Below are 9,912 nucleotides of genomic sequence, written 5' to 3'. Positions count from 1 at the left end.
GGAAGCCAGCCTCCCCCACTCTCTCTGCCTGCCTCCCCACCTCTCTCTGCCTGCCTCTCTGCCTACTTGTGATCTCTGTCTGTCAAATAAATAAATAAAATATTTTAAAAAAAGATATGACACAATAATATGGCTCAACTATGCTTAACCGTATTTACTTTACTATTGATTTCCTTCCTACAGTGTTATAAAGAAAACAAAAATTATGAGCACATGATTGTAGGTTATTTTTAAAATATCCCCAAATTCTTTGCCACTTTTATCGGGATAACTTGATGAACAAATACGCCCAACCCCAGCCAAATGTTTATAACATGGTTTAATGACTATTCGTGCATAACGTTATTTTAATGATTTTGTTTTTCCACCAAAGTAGAGTGCAGTGTACGAAAGCCATGCCAAAAGGGCATACTGACCCCTTCTAATCTCTAATGAATCTATTATTAGCCTAATAAGGATCTGGGGTTGGACATTTGGTGATAGCATAGTGTAATTTTAGTACTAACGATTTAAATGTTCTTAGCAAAGGGGCAGAAGAGAATGGGCAATTACAACTTAATACAAAAATGAAAGGCAGGCAAAATGACTTAGCATAGTCAAAAGCCCATCAATTTTGCATTTGGTTGGGATGCAACCCATAGATTCTTTATATCTATAGATTCTCAACCAAATATTCATAACCCTATGATCCGAATTCTGCTCATTGAAGAGAAAATATAATTAAATACACAGGATATTGAGGGAAAGCTATAACATTTAACTTCTCTTCATCATCTGTCCAACACACCACAAACACTTATTAACAAGACAATTATATTTTTTTTGTCAGTGGAACAGGAAAAAAATAAGAACATAGGTTATGGTAATGACGTATCGCAACATAAAAGCACAGATAACATACACTGAGTATACAAATGTTCACTGAATGTCTACCACTCTGACTTTATGCTTACATTATTTTTACCATTTATTTTCCAAGGTGATTAAGAATTCCAGAATCCTTCATATATTACCATAGATTGTCAAAAACAATACACCTTCTTTTATCCACAAGAACAATCATTATATTACAGCCTCGTAGGGAAGATTCACAAGTCAGAAATTACAACTCAAAATGATAAAATGCAATGAGATTCTTAGCAGGGACATTGGATCCTTTGGAGATGAAGACAAGCAGGCGGCGGGAGGAAGATCTGGGAGGTCCTGATACAGAAATGACAGCTAAACTAGGTCTAAAAGATGAGTAGGAATTATCCAGTAAAATGTGGAGGGAGAAAGGCAAAGGAAATGGTTGGGAAAAATATTCCAGACAAAATGAAAAGCATCTGGAAGGCCTAGAAGAAAAAGAAAGCCTGAAACTGAGGGAAACAGGAAGAAGTTCATTACAGAGTTAACATTATACGGTTAACAGCACAACAGGAGGAGAGAGCAAGGTCCATGCGATAAGCAGGATCCCAACCATGAAAGGTCTTAGAAGCCAAGGCACAAGAATTAACCCTAAGAACACAGCAAAGCTAGAAAACGGTTATAAACAGGGGTATTGATCAGGTCACATTACTTTTTTCGAAATCTCACCCTGACTACCTATTAAAGGTGAAATGTCAGAGGACAGACTATGCAGGAGGCAATGAATAAATTAGGAAGCTATTATATCAGCTACTTAAAGATATGTTAGTGACCCACTCCAGGACAGTGGCAATAGGAATGGGGAAAAAAAAATGTGTGGATCTGAGGGATTTTAGGTGATAGAATAAGCAAGATGTAGTAATTGATTAGAGGACTGAATGAAGGAGAGGAAGATGCCCAGGGTTTTGCAGGTTTGTGAATGGTGGCACTATTCTTTTATTTAGATTTAGAAAAGGAAGGGGGGAGGGAAGAAAAGAGGAAGGGGCAGCTAAAGCACTACTTCTTACAAGTTTTGATTTTTAGGTGTCTGTGAAATACTTAATTGTAGATATCCTGAAATCATTTAAATATGACATTCTGGGGGTCAAGAAAGAGATCTGGTATGGATTACGAATTTAGGATTAATCTTTAAGGAGCAGGGATTCTTAACCTGAATTTATGACAGGTCTCAAAAGATTCCAGGATCACCTGAAATTGTATGCAAATGTTATGGGTTTAATTTTATCTTCTTTGTCTAGTTTCTTAAGGTAAAATTTATTGATTAAATTTTTATTTTTTCTGATCTTAAAATTTATTTTTATAAATTTCCTTCTAATCACAGTTTTAGCTGCATCCCACCAATTTTGATATATAATGTTTTCATTTTCATTCAATTCAAAAAATTTCCTGATTTCCTTTGAGATTTCTTCTTTGACCCATGGATTGTTTAGAATTACACTGCTTAATTTCCATATGTTTTTATATTTTCTAAATATTTTTCTGTAATTGATTTCTAATTTAGTTCTGTTAGGATCATATGTTCTGTATGATGTATATTTTAAAGTTTATTGACATTTGTTTTATGACCCAGTATCTTCCCAACTTTACAAATATTCTATGTACATTCCAAAAGAATATATACTCTGTCATCTTTGGATGTAGTCTTCTATGAATGTGAAGTAGGTCAAGTACGCTGATGGTAATGTTCAAGTCTTCCACATCCTTACTGATTTTGTCTGGGTGTGTTCTATCAATTACCAAGAAGTGTTGAGATCTCCAAAAATAATTATTGAATTTGTCTGTTTCTCTTTTCAGTTCTGCCACTTATTGCATACTGTATCCCTACATGTTAGGTTTATTTTGCCTTCTAGATGAATTGACTCTTTCATGATCATCTCTGCTGATATTCCTTGTCCCATAGGCTTCTTTGTGTAATGCTAAAATAGGCGGTCTGTCTCTCTCTTGATTAGTATTTGCAGGGTATATCTTTTACTTCCAACTTATCTTTCCTTATGCTTACATTGCTTTTGTTCTAGGTAACATATATCTGGGTCTTGATCTTTTTTACCCATGTTGACAATCTTTCCCTGTTAATGGAATGTTTATGGACATTTTACATTTAATGTTATTATTGATACGGCTGGGTTTGAGCTTATCATTTTGCTATTTGTTTTCTTTTTTTCTCATCTGTTTTCATTTTTCTTGGTTATTTTTTCGATTTACTGATTTTAGTAGAATATTTTCTTGTGTTCCATTTTATCTCCTTTATTAACTAACATATCTTTAGCTTTTAGCAATTGCTGTAGGGTTTATAATATGCATTTTAACTCATTACAGTCTACCTTCAAAATATTATATCACTTCAAGTATAGTATGAGAACTTTAAATAGTATCATTCCACTTCTCTCCTTCATCCATGGAGGTATTGTTATCTTACAGTTGTCAAAATATGACCTTTATTCCTTATAAGGGTGTTGTTAGAGAAAAATGGACAAGTGAACTTCATTTTACTGAACCTCAAAATTAGAAAGACTTCTCTGTCCTAGACATATGTACTGCCTGGGGACCAGCCTCTATTAGATTTATGACATGGAAATGCAAAGAAGAAGGTTCTATCTGGGAAGCCCACTTATAAGAGGAGGGGAGAAGGGAAAGCTCTGATCTTCTTCCCACCTCATCAATGAGAGATGACTCCAGCTCCCCCATTGCAGAGTGAAGGTGGGGGCAGAGAGAAGCCAGAGTTACGCTATCAGAGTGCCCTCCACAAAAAAAGAAAGAAAGAAAGAAAGAAAGAAAGAAAGAAAGAAAGAAAGAAAGGGAGGGAGGGAGGGAGGGAGGGAGGGAGGAAGGAAGGAAGGAAGGAAGGAAGGAAGGAAGGAAGGAAGAAAGAAAGAAAGAAAGAAAGAAAGAAAGAAAGAAAGAAAGAAAGAAAAGAAACCTCAGCATGAGAAAACTCGCTTCCGCACATACATTTTTCTTGCACATATCTTCTTCAGGTTTCCCTTACCTGAGCATGCATTTCTCTAGTAATTCTTGTAGCTTCTGATTGTCAAATTATATTCCAAATAAATCAGATAAGGTGTTTTTAAAATTAGGAAGAAAGTCTCTCTTCACCACCCACAGAACTTATAATTTCTCAGTTAGACCCCTCACACTCTGGTGACATAGCCAACTGCTCATGCACTGAACAGATCATGGGGAATTCCCTTTATGGGCCAGGCACTGTTACAGGTTGTTATAAGCACTGATGATATCAATGGTAAGTAAGACAGAGGAAGCCCCACGCTCTGCAGCTTCCATTCTGTATGGAGCAGGGGATTCAACAAGCAAACAAATGCACCAAGGACATAATTTCAGATAGTAACAAGTATTGGGAAGAAAATAAAGCAATATAAAGCAAAATAAAGAAATTAAAATTGATTAGATAGGAAACAATTGTTCATGGACTCTGCTTCTTTCCATCCTGGACTCTCCAGGAACAATAAATCAAGATGGTGAGGAGACAAAATAATAATAATGATAATGATAATAATATTAATAATAATAGGAGAGGGGGAAGACAATCAGTATATCAGTTTTCTGTTTTTGTATTCTAATCCTCACTTAAATTCAATAGTTAGTGGCCATCCTCTCACATTTCTCTTGAAGAGAAACAACCTTTGACCAAACACATAAGCCAGCAAGCTGAGAATAGAAGCATTAGCACAGTCTCTATTCTACAGTCATAGCTATTCTACAGTCATAGCTAAAACTAAACCAGAATTGGAGTGCCTAGGTAACTCAGTTGGTTAAAGGCCCAACTCTTGATTTTGGCTCGGGTTACTATCTGGGGGTCATGAGATTGAGCCCCAGCTCTGTGCTCGGCAGGGTGAAGTCTGCTTTAGAGTCTCCCTCCTTCTCCCTCTGCTCCTCCCCCTTCTCTTTCTCGATCTCAAATAAATAAATAAAATTTTTAAAATAAGCCAGAAATAATTGTAACATCAATTATTCCCTGAGTGGCAGGGTGTCACTGATTCTCAGGAAATAATGACTAAAGAAAGGCTTTAGATTAGCAGTGAGTGAGAAAGCTTTTGACGGAATGTGCAAATGTTAATTAAACTGTAGTATCCAGTGTAACACTGGTGGGAAAGGTAACATTTGTATCGACTATGTGAAAGATTCTTTCAAATATTAGGTTAATTTTCAGATATCAAAATCTTGGCATTCACCTAAATGTCAAAAGAAGTGTTTTGATCACAGCATGCTGATTTTTACTTCTCCCCCCCAGACTGTTCTAATAAAGACAATAAATTCAGAAAGTGGAGGATGATTTGTGGGCAAGCAAAGCCAAAAGAGAATAGGCTTCCAACTAAAATGAAGCATGCAATGGCTAGGAAGAAACATTTAAAAAAAAAAAATTTAAAAACCACTGGCTATAGAACCATTTTCTGGAGAAGACAGAAACCATCTACTGTGGCCAAGCAAATTAAGGCACTGAGGCATCAGCCAAAGCAGCCTTCATTAAGCACCAGAATAGTTCTTGACAAACAAAACACACATGGGACTCAATTCAGTTTGACATACTGCAGATTTTAGTCAGAATTATAATTGGTGACTTAAAAAAATAGGCAAAATGTGCAGTTTTGTGATATAAATGATACACTGGGGAAATAAGGGGAGAATGAATGAATACTTGAGGGTACTTGTTAGAATTCAAGAAATTAAAGGATGAATCAAGGCAGGTAGTCTTTATGAACCTCACAAATTTTACTTTTCTTCAAGTTGGAGCCAATAAGAAATTCTAGTAAGCCAGTGTGATTAATGACTAAAGGTGTCTGAATGACTTGGTTGGTTGGTTTCTGGAAACTGTGGTGGAATTGCAAACCCCTGACCCTACCTCCACTCCCCACAAATACATCCTCAAGGTAACCTCAAATAATAAATAAATAAGAGTCTTTGGTGATTACAATTGTTTTTTTCTTTTTTTACTTGACAGCAGCTACCCTTTTTCCATTGGCTAAAGTATCATAAAGATTTGATTCTTTGGTCTAGATTGTGCTATAATTTAAACAAACTGAAATATCTACTTTTGAGAGGACCTAGTAAGCCTGGCTTACCCTTTCCTTTTAAAATTCCCTGGCTGCACTTCAGACTCTCAAGCTACCTTTGAAGGGAGATTTATGTGTTTTAAGTACAATTCAAGCACGCTGACACCTCGAGAGGAGATTGTAAACAATCAGAGACTAGATAGGGGTAATTCAAGTATTTCATTCTGACAACAGCCAACAAAGTCTCATGTGTCTCCTAAAAGACTCCATCCACACCAGTAATAAACATTATTAGGTGCACACACCCTGCCCATCTCCAAGGTCGTATGCTATCAATGTTCGTGCTCTGTTTAAAGAGTTTGTAAGTTTTGTTAACTCTTTCTTAGCCTCAGTCATTAAGAACATTCTGAAATCATATCAATGGTATGGTTCAAATTCTGTTTTTACATTTGAGAAGTAAATTCTAAAATACCCGGATTATCTGGCAATGCAACTTCTAAAAATAGGTAGGTGTTAAAACTAATTTATAATCTTGTAAAGACATTTTGCCTTTTTTAAAATTAGAAATAATGCCTTCATCAGGTTACTTACACCAAAACTAATGGAAACAGTTTGGCGCTAAATAAGGAAAACGTAATACCTGTCTTCAGTGTATTTAAATATCTCTTTCAGAGGACTTCTGACAGAAGTTAAGATCTTCAGTTTACCCTACAACTTTTTAGTTACTTCCTTTTCTTTCTTTCTTTCTTTCTTTCTTTTTTTTTTTTTTTTGAGATTTATTTATTCATTTGAGAGAGAGACAGAAGGAAAGAGCGAGAAAGAGTGTGAGTTGGGGGAGGGCTGGAGGGAGGCAATCTTCAAGAAGACTCCCTGCACAGCATCGAGCTGGCATTGGGGCTCGATTTCACAACCCTGAGGTCATGACCTGAACCAAAATCAAGAGTCATAGACTTAACCAACTGAGCCCCCCAAGTGCCCCAAGGCTACTCCCTTTGCAATTTCACTGGGAAATTCCTTAAAGGAAAGGGCTTACGATTTGTTTTTTTCCCCCTCCTTGTATTCTCCATAGAAACCAAAAGCTAAAAATCAGGTCTCCATAGTCCACATGAAATGAAGTATCATGAGATTATCTGAGTCATTCAGGGAAACACGAATGAGAGGTGATCTGACAAAAGTAGTTTCCCTTTTGCTTAAATTACATATGGGGTTGCCTCTATCACTTTACCACTTATTCATATTATTTTCTTGAGTCATTATACAATTGTCCTAAGGCCAGAAATATCTTGTCTTGAAAAGCATATTTAATGTCATTTCACATCTGTGCCATGTGTAAACTTAAAAAAATTAATTTTGGCCAACTAAATATTTAAGCAGATACACATACACAGATAGATAGATATATATTTGCTTACCATGGAAGTTCAACGTTTTCTGTGTGGATCCTCACCCTCATCATTATCTATAACTAATTTTACAATATTTTCACATTACTTCCCCAAGTGGATTGTATTAATTAATTAAAGAAAAGGACATTCATGCCATCTAAATTCCTAGCTCTCCCTACCTCAACAACTTCCAGATTAAACCTGAGAGTTCAGAGAATTGAAATTTCTGGCCTAAGAAGTCTTTTGGCATTGCATCTTTTGGCACTGTCAGATTAAATCCTGCATAATAAGAAGAAAATAATTGAGCCAACATATTTACTCGGTCTTTTACTAGTTAGCATTTAGGACCATGCCAAAAATTCAGAATTACCTAATTCAGCTCTGCTAACTACCAGTTATTTCCACATTTCACTCTCTCCTTATGGTATATTGTATGACGGCAATATAGTGTAGTACAATGACAGCTGTCCTTAAGCAGCAGATGACATCACCGTCACACTATCGAGTTGAGAGAAGAAAGGAGAACCCTTTGCATATGAGTCACAAAATTCTTTCACTTACAAAAGTTCTTTGGTTCTAAGTCACAAAAGCCCGATATTAGTAAGTAGGAGAACAAATTTTATAATAATATAGTATTATTAGGAAAACAAAAGTATCCGAGAGTGTTAAATCTCCCTTTTAAATCTCCCTACATTTTTAAAATTCTAAATGTAAAAAGAAGACGTGGATATTATAGAAATGTAAAAGATATTTGGAGAATTTAAAAATCACCTCAATTGGCTACCGACAGAAAATCATTATAAATGCTTTGGTAGAAGTCTTTTCAGGTGTTTTCTTTGTTCTCTATGTGTACATAGGCATGTGCATGCATATATAATTACCATCACAATGCATTCAGTATTTCCTAACCTGCTTTTTCATACGGTGTACAATGAACAAATATCTATGTCATGAAAGTCTTCAAAAACATGTGTGCTATGGTGAGTGCTGTGAAATGTGTAAACCTGGCAATTCACACACCTGTACCTTTGGGGCTAATAATATGTTATATGTTAATGAAAAAATTTAAAAATTTGATCCTAGGGTCCTGGGATCGAGCCCCACGTCGGGCTCTCTGCTCAGCAGGAGGCCTACTTCTCTTCCTCTCTCTCTCTGCCTGCCTCTCTGCCTACTTGTGATCTCTGTCAAATAAATAAATAAAATCTTTAAAAAAATTTAAAAGTTTTTAAAAAACATGTAGAGAAATCACATCATATACACATATCATATTTAACCAAAACTCACCACTGTATTCTTAAGTTGTTTTTGATTTTTCACCTTTACAAATATTGCTCCAATAAATATTTTAACACCTAACACAGAATCTATTCCTTTCCTGTCTTTTCTTTTCTTTTCTTCTCTTTTCAGAAAGAGAGTAGTGCAAGCACATGTGTGAGTTGGGAGTGAGAAGCACAGAGGGAGAGGGAGGGACCTCGCACGCACCCAAGGTGGGGCACGGTCTCATGACCCTGAGATCAAGAACCGAGTTGAAATCAAGAGTTGGACACTTAACTGACTGAACCATCCAGGTGCCCCAGAATGTTTTCTTAAGATAAATTCCTAGAAGCAGATTTGTTCTCAAAAAAAAACCCAAATATTTTAAGGCTATTTACAGATTGTGAAATTTCAGTCTAGAAAAACTCTTCTAATCTACTTTCCCACCAATAATGTATATGAGTACACAAACATTCATTTTTTAAAATATTGCTACTTCAAAATATTAAAATTTGTATTTCATTTAATTGGTGTTTACTTGATTACAAATGCCAACATATATCCTAATGTACTTCCCTTTGACTGGCCTGTATAAATCCTTTGCCAGTTTCCACTGGGATAATATCTTTTTAATGTGAATTCCTTTTTTAAAAATTGAGGTATAATTGACATACAATGTTATATTAGGTTCAGATATACAATATAATGACTCAGTATTTGTGTATATTGCAAAATGATTGCCAAAACAAACCTAATTAACATCCATCATCATACATAGCTACAGAATTTTTATTCTTGTGATGAAAACATTTAGGATACACTCTCTTAGCAACTTTCAAATATGAAGTACAGGATTATTAACTACAGTCACCCACTGTATATTATGTCCCATGACTTATCTAAATTATGACTGGAAGTCTGTAACTTTTTTTTTTTAAGATTTTATTTATTTATTTGACAGATAGAGATCACAAGTAGGCAGGCAGGCAGGCAGAGAGAGAGGAGGAGGCTCGCCGCTGAGCAGAGAGCCCAGTGCGGGGCTCGATCCCAGAACCCCGAAATCATGTCCAAGCTGAAGGCAGAGGCTTAACCCACTGAGCCACCCAGGTGCCCCGAAGTCTATAACTTTCGACCTCATTCTCCCATTTCACCTACCACCTGCCTTTTGGCAATCACCAATCTGTTCTTTGTATCTATGAGCTTTTCGTTTTGTTTTGTTTTGTTTTGTTTTGTTTTAGATTCCACATATGGGAACATATGGCATTATGGTATTTGTCTTTCTCCATCTGACTTGTTTCATTTAGTATAATGTTCTCAATGTCCATCCATGTTCTTGCAAATGACAATATTTCATTCTTTTT

The sequence above is a fragment of the Mustela erminea genome, chromosome 2 (assembly GCF_009829155.1).
Source record: "Mustela erminea isolate mMusErm1 chromosome 2, mMusErm1.Pri, whole genome shotgun sequence".
Lineage (NCBI taxonomy): Eukaryota > Metazoa > Chordata > Mammalia > Carnivora > Mustelidae > Mustela > Mustela erminea.
The sequence above is the reverse complement of the archived record's forward strand: the minus strand, read 5'-3'. Positions refer to the sequence as shown.